Here is a 12184-nt window from a genome sequence, read left to right as displayed (position 1 = left end):
TGTGAGCCGGCGCAGCGCGCTGCTGCTGCACATTTGTTTTAATAGTGTAAACAATCAGAATAAACGTCACTGCTGAGGATTGCTCTCTCACCTCTGTCTGAAATGTGCAAATAAATCCTCTTTGATGCATGTGAGAGTCTGTGTTGATGCCAAACCCCAAGTTGATAATTCAATAGATTAATTAAGTGGGAAATTAAATTAGTTTCAAAATGAGCAATTTAATTAAGCCAATGTGAAATCATTGTCATTGAACTACTGACAATCAACCACTACATAGGCCTACATTATTCAAACTACATGATTATAAAATATAGCCTGCAACAAGTGAGAAAACATCTTAAATATGTGTAATTTGACATTTGTTTAGCATGTACAAGTTGAGATATTTATGATTTTTAGGTTATAGTAATTACTTTTGTCATTAGCAGTTATGATGGACTTGATCAATTGAATCTGAATTGATGCCTCAAAGGCAAAGAGAATAATTGAGCAGAATTTTAGCTGAATGTGGTTCTGCACAAAGCTTTAATAGCTGCTGCTGCTTTCACAGTGTTTACTGCACATTAAACAACACCACACAGAGCTTTGAGACTTGAAGATGTGGACAGGAGTTGTGAAGTTTTAAGGGTGTAAATGCACAGAAAGTTGGTGAAGAGTAGCCACATGCTGCAGCTGATTGCCTACAGTCTACTTTAAAGTTAACTCACTGTCAAGTCAGCTTTTGATGCTTTAGCGAACTTGCCCTCTGCTGTCCTCTTGCTAAATCCAACGTTGTTCACCAAAGCTTTACAGTATGGCTGATAAAGTAAAAATCAGGACTAAGAATAAAACTGCTTCCTGCTAGTTTAGTGATTTAAAAGAGGTAGGCAGACGGCGTCGGCTTTTACATAGTAAAACGTTGATTAAAGAAAGTTCGGCTAATATGAGTAAAAGCTTTTATTGTAAGAAAAAAATTTGCTTAAAATGAAAACTTTGCATTAAGGACACTCCGTCTTTCAGTCGAGAACTGACCTTGATGTTAGTTTGCTCGACCTTATTCGAGTTCTTTTCAGCTCCACCTGCAACAGAGGAGAATGGCTGATAGGTGAGTTATATTAGGTTCAGTGGACTTCACTTTATATTCAACCCACATTGCTCCAGGCTCTTTAAGGACAGTTTCAACCTCCACTTTTCACTTTCTATGGGGTATTTATATCTTTTTATTTCATGTTGCATTAAAAGCAATACCTGAGTGAGAGAGGTCCAGGCCCTTGAAAGTCAGCTTTGAACTGGCAGATTGCGCAACAGATGAGACGTTTTGATGTTCCAGATTTACATTCTGCCTCATCTGCACCTAAAATGAATGCCACTGCTGGTTTGACGGTACAGTAATGCTCTCATGAATGCAACTCGGCTGAAGTTTGAGCAGTTTTTCCTGACTGAAATGTGAACAGATTATGGTGAATTTGACTCGAGCTGAGTGCATTAATAGACTCGTTTGGTATAGCAGCATGGAGTCGGTGATCAGTTCTCAGCTTGGCATGCCAGAAGCAAATCTGCTCATTGCAGACAGCATCAGGAAGAAACTGAAAAGGTATCAGAGACTGAAAGAAATGGAGATAGAAACGCAGTCATTCTCGATGGAGGAGGAAGGTTTGGCTCCTCACCTACTGTTTGTTGGTTTGTGAGAAATTTAGGGGAGAAAACCTTTTGTAGAAAAACGTGGGCTGTTTTACACCTGGTTGAAGGAGCTACTGGTGTTGAAAGTGAGGACTGTGGGATTATAGAACTGGTTTCTGTCCTGTAAGTGTAAATTTACAAATTGTCAGTACAAGTAATTCAGTATCTAAATGCTCTGTGTGGTCTATCTACAATGCATACATTTTCCATATTTTCGCTCCTTTGCTTTCTCTCAGCGGTGTCTTATTCTGAAAACATCAAGCTTTAATATTCTTGTCTGTGCTTGCCAGCATTCAGCTTGTGTGTCGCAGCTTTGGCTGCACAGGTCAGTTTCATGTTCATAAATAACTTCCTAAAACGTAAAGCCCTTGTTGTTATAATGGAGCCAGTTAGCATGGTGACACGGCAGGCTAAAGTAAACCCACTCGACGAGGATGGGATTCGAACCCACGCGTGCAGAGCACAATGGATTAGCAGTCCATCGCCTTAACCACTCGGCCACCTCGTCCTGTTGACACAGTTTAGAGGAAAAAGATCATGTCGGTAATAAACCCAGGAGAATTTCCAGTTTCCCAATGGTTCACATAGGTACAGGGACATAAGGGAGCGAAATTTAGCCCTTACTCTGGAAAAGGGAATGAATTGAAATTGAAGTGTAGAGTTCATGTTTCTCAAGCCCCTTTCAGACCAGCAATACTTTGAGTGGTGACGGTGCATGATCAAGGAGCCAGGTTATGTGAATACTGTTTACATGCCTGATGAGTCTTGAGACTCATCGACCTTTAACTCAAACTGGATTGCCTTTCATTGTCTCACTGTTATGAGTTAAATCAGTCACTTAATATGCCATTGGGGCTGGTGGAGCCAGATTCACTGCCTTCCACACGATGCCACATCTTCAAGAACAGAAGCTAAAGTCTACCAGACAATGTGGGCATTGATCCCACTACCTCTCGCATGCTAAATGAGCGCTCTACCATTTAAGATAATTCTTCTTTGGCTAAATCATTGGTTTTGCCAAGTTTTCTCTCGGTGTGTGTGACAGCGTGTCAATAAGGAAGAGTTCAAAACTGATCTCGTTCCAAAGAGACTTGTTATAATAACATGTTAGCGTGTTGACATGTCCACATGGCCGACCGATGAGGATGGCATTTGAACCCACGTGTGTAGAGCACAATGGATTAGCAGTCCATCGCTAATCCATAACATTTCATATCAATGAGGAAGAAGGAACATTTGAGCCTGTAAACAAGTGGATGTGTAAACGCGGCAGATTAAAGTAAACTACATTCCGACGAGGATGGGATTCGAACCCACGCGTGCAGAGCACAATGGATTAGCAGTCCATCGCCTTAACCACTCGGCCACCTCGTCCTCCTATTAGTGAAGTTTGAGGAAAAAGTTCATGTTGGTAGTAAACCCAGAATAATTACCAGGTCAGCTCCTAAGGTTTTCACATTAGTTCAGGAACTTACAGGAGCTAGATTTAGCCTCTACGGAAAATCTGGAATTGTAAATGAACAGAAATAGAAGTGTAGAAGGAACCTTGTAATTTAAAGCAATTTACTTTTCATCCTTTTCATGTCCTTCCATCTTCCTGCTTCAGAAAGAGGATTCATCATTTAAGGTCTAAAGTTTGATGTCCTCTAGTGGACACAGTGATTGTTATAATCGTGATGAAGAAATTCCCCTGACATTAACAGAGTATTCATTTTTACCAGTCCATGGTTTTTTCCCCTAAATCTAACCAACCTTAATCACAGTGTTGTCACATCATTATGGTTAACAGTGATTTGTAACAGTTTTGGAAAGCACGTCCTGCTCTTAGTAGTTTCAGACTGGAAAACGCTTCTATCTGCCATTCTAAAGGTCATGTTTGGAAGACTTGTTGGTTCGCTTCGTACCTTATCCCTAAAAACACAAATGTTGCAAGTAAATACCATTTAAGAGCCAAAAGTAACTTTGTAATTTTGAAAGAGCTTTAAAAATATACTAAAATGAGCAAATGGGAACTATACAATAATCAACTACATTCATAGCTGTGTATACAAATGTACAGTAATTGTCAATTGTTTTTTTTTTTTGTTTTTTTTTTAAATACACATCTAAATAATAGGTATGTCTTAATATACAAAGGTGATTTCTAAGGTTAGGCCTGTTATTTACATCTAAATGTTTTATGAATGTAGAATTTATCTAAAAAAATATCAGTTATATAAAATAATTCCTGCAGTGATCAACCAAAGGAACCATTTTCCTTTTCTCAGTGGGAGTAGGTATGATCAGATATAACCCATGAAAGTTTACTCCACAGAGCTTTTGTATGATGGCAATTGAAAAAGAAATTTACCAGCATCTCTCAATGCTCCTCTCTTGTTGAATTAAACCTGTGAACCATCTAATTGGATACCTCATCAGTTTTATTGATTTGAAAAAACAAAAGTGGCAACGGCCTAACTTCACTCCTATAATTTCTTCTGAATAGCTTCACGAAAAGACGGCACAAGGTACGTGTACAAGGTCTGACTGAAAAAGTTGTTTATTTTTGCTTTTTTTTTGCCCACAGCTATTTCAGCTCTGACTAGTGATAGATTTTCTGTTTTATTTGCTTCATAACTTTTCGGAAGAGAGACAACAGCAGCAAAAACTGGGTAACAGAGATCTGAAACTATGAATGTGAATAGCTTAGTTACAAAGGTGGTTGTCTCTGCCAAAAAGTTGATTTACCAGGACAATATTGTTGATGGATAACCCATGATTACTTGTTAGGAAAGCATCACATTTTACAAAAATTGTAGAAATCCTCTCCAACAAATGATGTAGCAAAGTTTTAGTTGACTCAATTCTTCTCTGAATTACTTTGCTTTTGTTGTTGTTGTTAAAGAAAACTGTAGGGGACAATTGAAGAGGTGGCCCCTGTCCTGCTTCTATTAGATTTTTGCAGGGAGCAGGAGAATTTAACAAGTTCTTATGTGTTCTCTGAACTAAAAGGACAAAAACTCTCAAAACATTGTTTACTCATTTTCTCTACCTCTTTAATTTCACCTTTAAAGCTATATAGTTATTCATTGTCCTTTGTCCGTGTTTCTCCTGCTCTCCTGTGATAAGATGTAAGTATAGAGAGGCACCGATGATCTAATAATGTTGATACGTAGCATCCCACCACACAAATGTAGGGCTCCAACTACTCGAACCCATAGGAGTGTCTACTGAAATAGTGCCCCTATGGCAGCAGGCGTACAGGACCTCGGTTGTCATGGTTACAATAATCGACAATCGAACTGTACCGAAAGTGGCGTACCTACCTTTGTCGCCTACTACTGTTTAACATTTCATCCTTTTTTCTTTTGTGTTTTTCATCATTTAAAGTTTTGTTTCTTGAATGTCTTCAGTTGTTTTTCTTATTCAATGTCTATCATGCCTTGAATTACCTCTGTCTAAAAAGTGCTGGATAAATAAATGCCTTGCTTTTTGAAGCGGCCACAAAGCAAAGCATTTCTAATACCCCTGGCTGGTTCTCTAGACATTTTATCTTAAAGTTTGAGCAAAGTTCAATCTAAAGAAGACGTAGTTCTTCTACACAAGCTTTTCCCAACAACAGTTTCCAACACCTTCCCAAAATGTATTCTAGGCAGAATGGGGACAACTTTGAAACAGTATTTAAACCATAAGAGTCGGACTTAGTGCTGCCTGTAAATGAGTTACACTGAATAATAAAAAGCTGAGCAATAATGGAAAAAACAGCACAACATATTTGTGACTGCAAGGAGGAAATCCCAATCGGCAAATATACCACATTTGAGCTTTAAAATGCAATTAAAGATGTACAGTGTATTTCATCATAATAGCTGTGTTAATGTTCTGGCCCTTTTTGCGTCATGTATTTGTTTTGTATTGTGCATCATGTATTTTTTTACACTACATTAAGTACATAAATGGACAGAATTAAATCTTTTAATCCCTTTTGGTTTTTTTGATACAGGATTAGATGTCAGATATGAAATCTGAATTGGAGTATTTAAATGTAAACAATAAGCCAAACTTTAGCCCAAAGCTGGATGTGTGTGTTGTGCAGGCTACTGCTTGAGACGCTGGAACCTTTTTTTTTTTTTCTTTCTTTATTCCAATTCAAGCACTGATGAAAGTTACCATGGTAACAAGACAGTAGGCTGCAGATGACAGTTTGTTTGCAGATAAATTCACAATACAGTGCATGAGTTCTGGGTTTGCAATTTAGTTTGTGGACCAAGTTCTAAGCACAAATCAAATGAGAGTTAATTGAACTTTAGAGATGCTGATGTTTCAGTTTTGGATAAAAAAATGTAATAGTCACAAATGTTTTGGTCCTCTCACCCTTCCTGGCATTGGCTCTGAGTGCACATGAACTCCTCCAGACCTTGACCTTTGTCACTGTCCAATAATAACCTTGTTGTTTGGAATTTTTTCAGTTTCAGTGTAATCCAGGCACGAGCAGGAAGTCATTCAATTATTGTCAATTTAACTCATTGATTATTTTACCATTGCTATGAATTCTCTGTGCACAGATAATTGCAGAGTCTCAAATAAAATCCACAGTCATGTTCTGGAGCAAATAAAAGGCTAATTCTGAGGCCAGGATAATGAATATGATAATATAATGGAGGGGGGGAAAAAACAATGCCTGCCAATGATTAAAAAAATTAAAAATTTATTTGCCGTAAAGAAAAACCAATATGGAAAATTGATTTAAAACACGAAACAAACGAGGTCAGCTCGTTTTGGAGAATATACATAGAAATGCGTTTGTCCATGTTTTAAGCTGTTAAATCACAGATGTCATCCATCCTGAAATGGGGACACACGATGATGGTCTAAGCAGCACTCCTACAGAGAGTGTACTACACAGTGGCGTTATGCTCAACACATAACCATTATCATTATGATTCTCAAACTGCTTTAAATTTAAGCTGTGAGTCGGCACTTTTTAAGATGCAGCAAGCTTCACTATTCACAAAAAGAACTACATTAACACACCACTAAAAACTCCAGTGTAGGTCATGATACTGATAGTTGATTAAAAGATAATTAATGGGCAACAATTTTGGTAATCCATAAATGTAAGAATTAATTTTCCATGGATCTAAGGTCTAAATTTAGCTCCTGTGCGTTCTTGTAGCTACGTGACTTTGAATCCCATCCTCGTCGGCATGGAGTTTACTTTAGTCTGCCTTGCTTCCATGTCAACATGCAACCCTGCTCCATCATAACTCTTTGGAACAAGATCAGTTTCTATTACAAATGATATCTTCCTCATTGATGCGCTGTCACGTACTGAGAAAACTTTTCACAACCAATGACGTAAAGTTGTTCATGGGGGAATTAGCTCAAATGGTAGCGCGTTTGCTTTGCATTTGAGAGGTAGTGGCTTCAATGTCCACACTCTCCAGTAGACTTTGGCTTCTGTTCTTGAAAAGGAGACAATGTGTGAAAATCAGTGAGTGATGCACAAAATATACGTTTCAAATCAGGTACCAGTGAGGCAATGAAATGCAGTTCAGGAAGTGAAGTTTGTGGGTTTCATCAGCTCGATATAACTTCAACGCTGTGGCAGTTGTTTTGTCATTTCCTATGACGATTGATAGTTTAAAAGTTTAAATATGCTGTTCACGCTACATTTGGTTCCCCAAAACAAATGCGCCTGAGCTCAAGTCAGTGGTTTGAATGCTTACTAAAGATTACTTTCTTGTTTTTCAGGGTGGAGAAAGGGTCTTTTCGATTTGTATTCATGACTGACGGCTGGAAATTCTTCTGTGTTCTTCACACATTATCTCTTGTCATCAACAACAGAACAGAGGAATCTGAAGTCTTCTGGAGAATAGTCTGCCATTTGAGCTAATTCCCTATCAATTCAACACACCACAAAAACTCCACTCTTCTCAAAATGTCCTTTAGAAACCACAACAACATTTTTAACAAAATCCAAATAGGGTTTAAAATGCACCACAGCAGTTCGACCTCTCTCCTCTGAGGGTTACAAATGTACTAGAGTTGTATCTCCTGGAAATCAGAGCTGAAATGATTAGTAACAGAAAGTTAATGAGCAACATTTTTGATAATCCATAAGTATAAGATTTACCTTCTCAGCAAAATGCCAAAATTAAATGGTTCTAACTTCTTCAGTGTAAATACTGGCTGCTGTTGTGATAGTATTTTTGATAACGTTGGGTTTTCAGACAAAACGAGACATCTGTCGACACCAAATTGGAACAAAATTGTCCTCAGTATTTGGTGACAATTTATTGAAACTCATTAGTTAAGCAACAAAATAACTGGAAGATCAATCAGTTGTGAAAAACATAAGCATGATTGCTTGGGTTTGGTTTACATGAAGAGTGAAACATTTGGATGATAAAATCCTGCAATCAAATTTGTCCGTATTCGGTCTGAACCTACATGGAAGTATCAGGTCAAGGTTAGATTTGAGGCCTTATTTTATTTTGATTATATTTGCCTTCAGTGAAGTCTGTTTTGCAAAAACACAGAGAAAACACTCTTTTTGAAGAACAACTTAATTCCTCATCACGCACATATTTCAGTAATCTTGTAGTTCCTCTTCAAAATACAGAAGCATTTGGGCACATTTTGGATTTACTTACTCAATAAACCAACTCTGGTCAGGTGAAGAAAATCACTCAGTCCATTGTCTGTTTTGTTTTGGAAAGCCCTGCCCAGGGTGCTAATGATGCAGCACAGAGTCAGTTCTCCACTGCTGGAGACATAACCTCAAGGACAGCACAGTGGAGGGCACCACTTATTTTTCCTTTTCCTCTCTTTACTCCAGAACACACACACATACAAACTTAACTTCTGTTTTAGCAAAAACCATTTAAGCAGCGCTGCTGGTCAGTAAATTACACACAGGTAGAAGACCGGAAGATGCTTCCAAACTGATGCAGTTAACAAATTTGAGATTAAAAAGCTGCGACACACAGAGATCTTCATCCAGAGCTCTTAGCTAAACCGCCAGCTGTGAACACTGTGCTGAGAACACGCATACATGGTTCTCACAGAGTTTAGTGAAGTAAATGCCTAAAAACAGCAGCCTCTTTCTATTTTCATCAAAATGCGCCAAATCAGTTCTGGATGAAATGGTGAGACTGCCAAAGATTCAAATCTTTGACACACATCTCCCCCACCTCGCTACCTCCCTCACAACCCTGTCAGAGCACTGCTCGATCATCACTGCTTTCTCTGACTGTCAACAGCAGACATGTTTCAGCCTTGTGAATGTCTTGATAATACTGCACATCTGGAGGAGTGCTGCAGTTACATACATAACTCTCATTTTCATGTCTTCACCAGTTTTTATAACTGCTGGCATTTCTGCGTGGTATCACTTGATTTTCTGTGGAACTGTAGAATGCGACCAGAATGAACTGATAGTGAATATGGACAGGTTCTTTATTACACTAACTAAAACGTTGACTTGTTGAGACTTACGTTTTTCATTAAATTCTCAGGTGTCATGAGGATGTCAAAGACCGGAAACTTTCTTCAGTGAAACAGGGTTCCTCATTTTTGGCTTCTACGTTCAGTCAGTTTTTTAGGAAATCAAGGCATCACTTTTGATTTCTGTCTTAAAATGTGAAAACCTGTGTCAGACAGTGATAAGTAGTAGCTTCTCCCACAGAGATCCATCGCAAAAATAAATTTCTTTCTTGTACAGACCTGGAGACTGTTTGTTTTATATACTTTTAGTCTTCAGTGACTTGATCTCCATTTATGTGCGATAACTTTATGTTATCGATATTTGGATGTTTTTCGGCAAGTGTTGCTACCGTTAGCTCAACTATCTATCTTTCTTTCTAAAAAGCTCAAACTAAACCTCCACTTCATGTGGTCACTCCACAATGTCAGAGGAAGTTAACTCTGGGGGATGGGTGGTCCCATGGTTGTGGGATAAATGCACAATGGGGTCACCAAAGGGGCACGGCAGGATTAAAGTATGGATCCTGATTGGAACAGACATCAGTGTCGAGCTCAGCTGATAACAACTGAAAGGCTCGCCTCTCGACACCTGACAGGCAGCGACGCTCAGGGCCGCGGCTTCATCAGCATCGCAAATTGTGGTTCTATCTATATCTGCTCATGCACACATTTGGACACAAGCACACAAGCTCTGACTGTGACATCGTCGATCAGTAGTGGTCTTTTATTTAAAACAAAGCCGGTAACTATTGTTCATATTCAGTATAAAATGAAAACGCATGGTTTATTTGCTCTGCTGTGTTTTTCTGTTAGTGCTTCTTATACAGACTGAACGTTGCAGAATCACAGCACTGCATCTGGCAGAATACAATTCCTTGAGAAATAGTGCTCATATTTAGGGATGCAATTAAAAACTATTTTCAAGCTTTCAATTATTATTTTCAATTACCTGATTAAGAGTTAGGTCTATAAAATGTCAGCAAATAGTGAAAAACGCCTGTAATAAGTGTCTGAGTATAGACCATTGGTGGCAAAAGTGGCAAATTCTCACATTTTTGCAATCAAAGAAAGACAATAATGCATATTAATCTTCTGTCGATCAACTCATTGATTTATGAACTCATCTTTGTAGCTTTACTTGTAATTTTTCCGGATGAAAATAGTCAAATTATGATTGAAAATCTAAAAAAACTACCGACATCTTGAACCAAGAAATGTTTAAAGTCTAATGCAAGTTCATGTTTTCCCTTTTGTTCTATTATCTGCATAAAATGCACAGAAAATATGATTTACCTGCATTCCTGTTTTTGTTAAAGAATGAGCATTAATCAATATTTTTCTTACTATTGTTTTGCAATACTTTACAACTTACTCGGTATTCTCAAAACAGGAAGTAGTGCATTTTGCAGGGGACTATTTTTGGCAGCAGATTAATACATATTTGGTGCTGTAGTGAGTGTTTCTGGCAGCAGGAGCGTTTATCTGGGATTAAGTCAAAAGAAACTACAGGGGCTGTTTTCATGGTGAGGAAGAAATGTCGCCCAGTGAAACACTTCACTTCAGTGACGCACAAAAACTATTAAAACCACAACAATGGAGTTGTAATGCTCAGGGGAATAAGATATATTGAGTGTTGGCTCCACAAACAATATTTGACCTGAGGATCAAGTCATTGTTTGCTTTGGTCTTTTCATGGGGTTTGTTGACAATAAGAAAAATATAGAATAGCACCAGATTTGCCCTTTAAGAGCAGAAATCTCACGACTTTCTGACTTGGGGCTTGTTTTGGGGATTCTCCTAAAGACGTTTTAAGTTTTCTCTCAAGTTTAAAAAGATAGTCAACTCTCAGGTGATTGTATATTCTACCAAACACTGTCACGCTGCCATCTCTCAGGAAGATATATTCCCTGCGAGGTAAAGCTTGCTTTGGCTTATGCAAACAAACCCACATGTCGAAAGGAAATTACACTGAAATCTCACATCGTGTTTATTACATCAGCATATGAATTTCAACATGTTGAGAGGAATTGTGTCTTTATGAATAGTACATCATGAAGAAGCCTTTTATTTTTCTGTATTATGAGAAAATGCAGGTAAAGTGTAGAGCGACACAATGAAGTCTATGATTCACTTCTTAGATTTTGAGAATCTGCTGTGAAAAAGGAAGAAACTCCAAATAACATTAATGCTATTTTTGATGCTGCATAACAAAGGTAAAAGATGCAGCTGCAGATTGTTTGTACAGCTGCTATTTTTGCATCTGACACAATAACAACAACAAGACAGGCTCGTTTTCCATCCAGAACCAAACTGGAAGAGCAAAGGTATGAAGAAGTGGCAGTACTGGGATTTAATGGCTGCACAGCTGCAATCCAGGTTATCTTGCAGTTTATCCAGCAGGAATCACAAGCTGCTTGGAACCTTTGAAATTCAAATATCAATATAAAAATCCAGGAAGCCAATTAATGAGTAAGGGTTGTTCCACAGGAAGCCCCCCCTCCCCCCTCTTTCTCTCTTTTTCCTTATCGCTGCTCTCACCTCTGATCCCCGCAGGAGGGTTATTCATCAATGCCTTCTTCAGGGTGCAGCGCGGATTAGACCAGCACATGTACTTTAAAATAATAGAGAGAAACAAGCTCTTTTTTCTTTCATGTCACTTTTCAAAGTTGGTTTATAAATTGGTGATGAATACAAACACGAAGTTTATTTTGGAAATAATGAAACTGTCAGTCTTGAATAAAGCTGGTTACATAAGAACTGGGAAAAGACAAAAAGCTATGAACAGTCTCTAGACATTCAGAACAGAAGCAGTTTAGAAGATGCCATTTCCAACAAGCACATTGTTTCATTTTTAAGAAGTCGGGGCGGCAAAGTCACGTTCACCTTTTTCATTTTCAGTCTAGACATATGGGACGACCAAAGTGCCCTTGATTGAGGATTTAAGAGCAAAGAGACAACTCACTTTCCCTGGATGTTTCTTTCTGAATCGTTGTGCTCAGGCGCTGACCGTGACCTCACATTGTGTAAATTACGCCAAGAGAAATTTCAGGGGCATTCA

At 38.3% G+C, this 12184-nt stretch overlaps 1 long non-coding RNA gene and 2 other non-coding genes across 3 annotated transcripts in view; 1 reads left to right on the top strand and 2 right to left on the bottom strand.

The window, feature by feature from the left end:
* Window positions 1-12184, top strand: part of LOC130169073 (uncharacterized) — a 74876-nt gene that overhangs the window by 45397 nt on the left and 17295 nt on the right. The window lies entirely within an intron of this gene.
* Window positions 2086-2167, bottom strand: trnas-gcu (transfer RNA serine (anticodon GCU)). Its single transcript has one exon. It is a non-coding gene; the product is annotated as a tRNA-Ser (tRNA).
* On the bottom strand, window positions 2952-3033 carry trnas-gcu (transfer RNA serine (anticodon GCU)). The gene has a single exon. It is a non-coding gene; the product is annotated as a tRNA-Ser (tRNA).

Source organism: Seriola aureovittata, chromosome 5 (genome assembly GCF_021018895.1).
Source record: "Seriola aureovittata isolate HTS-2021-v1 ecotype China chromosome 5, ASM2101889v1, whole genome shotgun sequence".
Classification (NCBI taxonomy): Eukaryota; Metazoa; Chordata; class Actinopteri; order Carangiformes; family Carangidae; genus Seriola; species Seriola aureovittata.
This window is presented reverse-complemented; position numbering and strand designations above follow the sequence as displayed.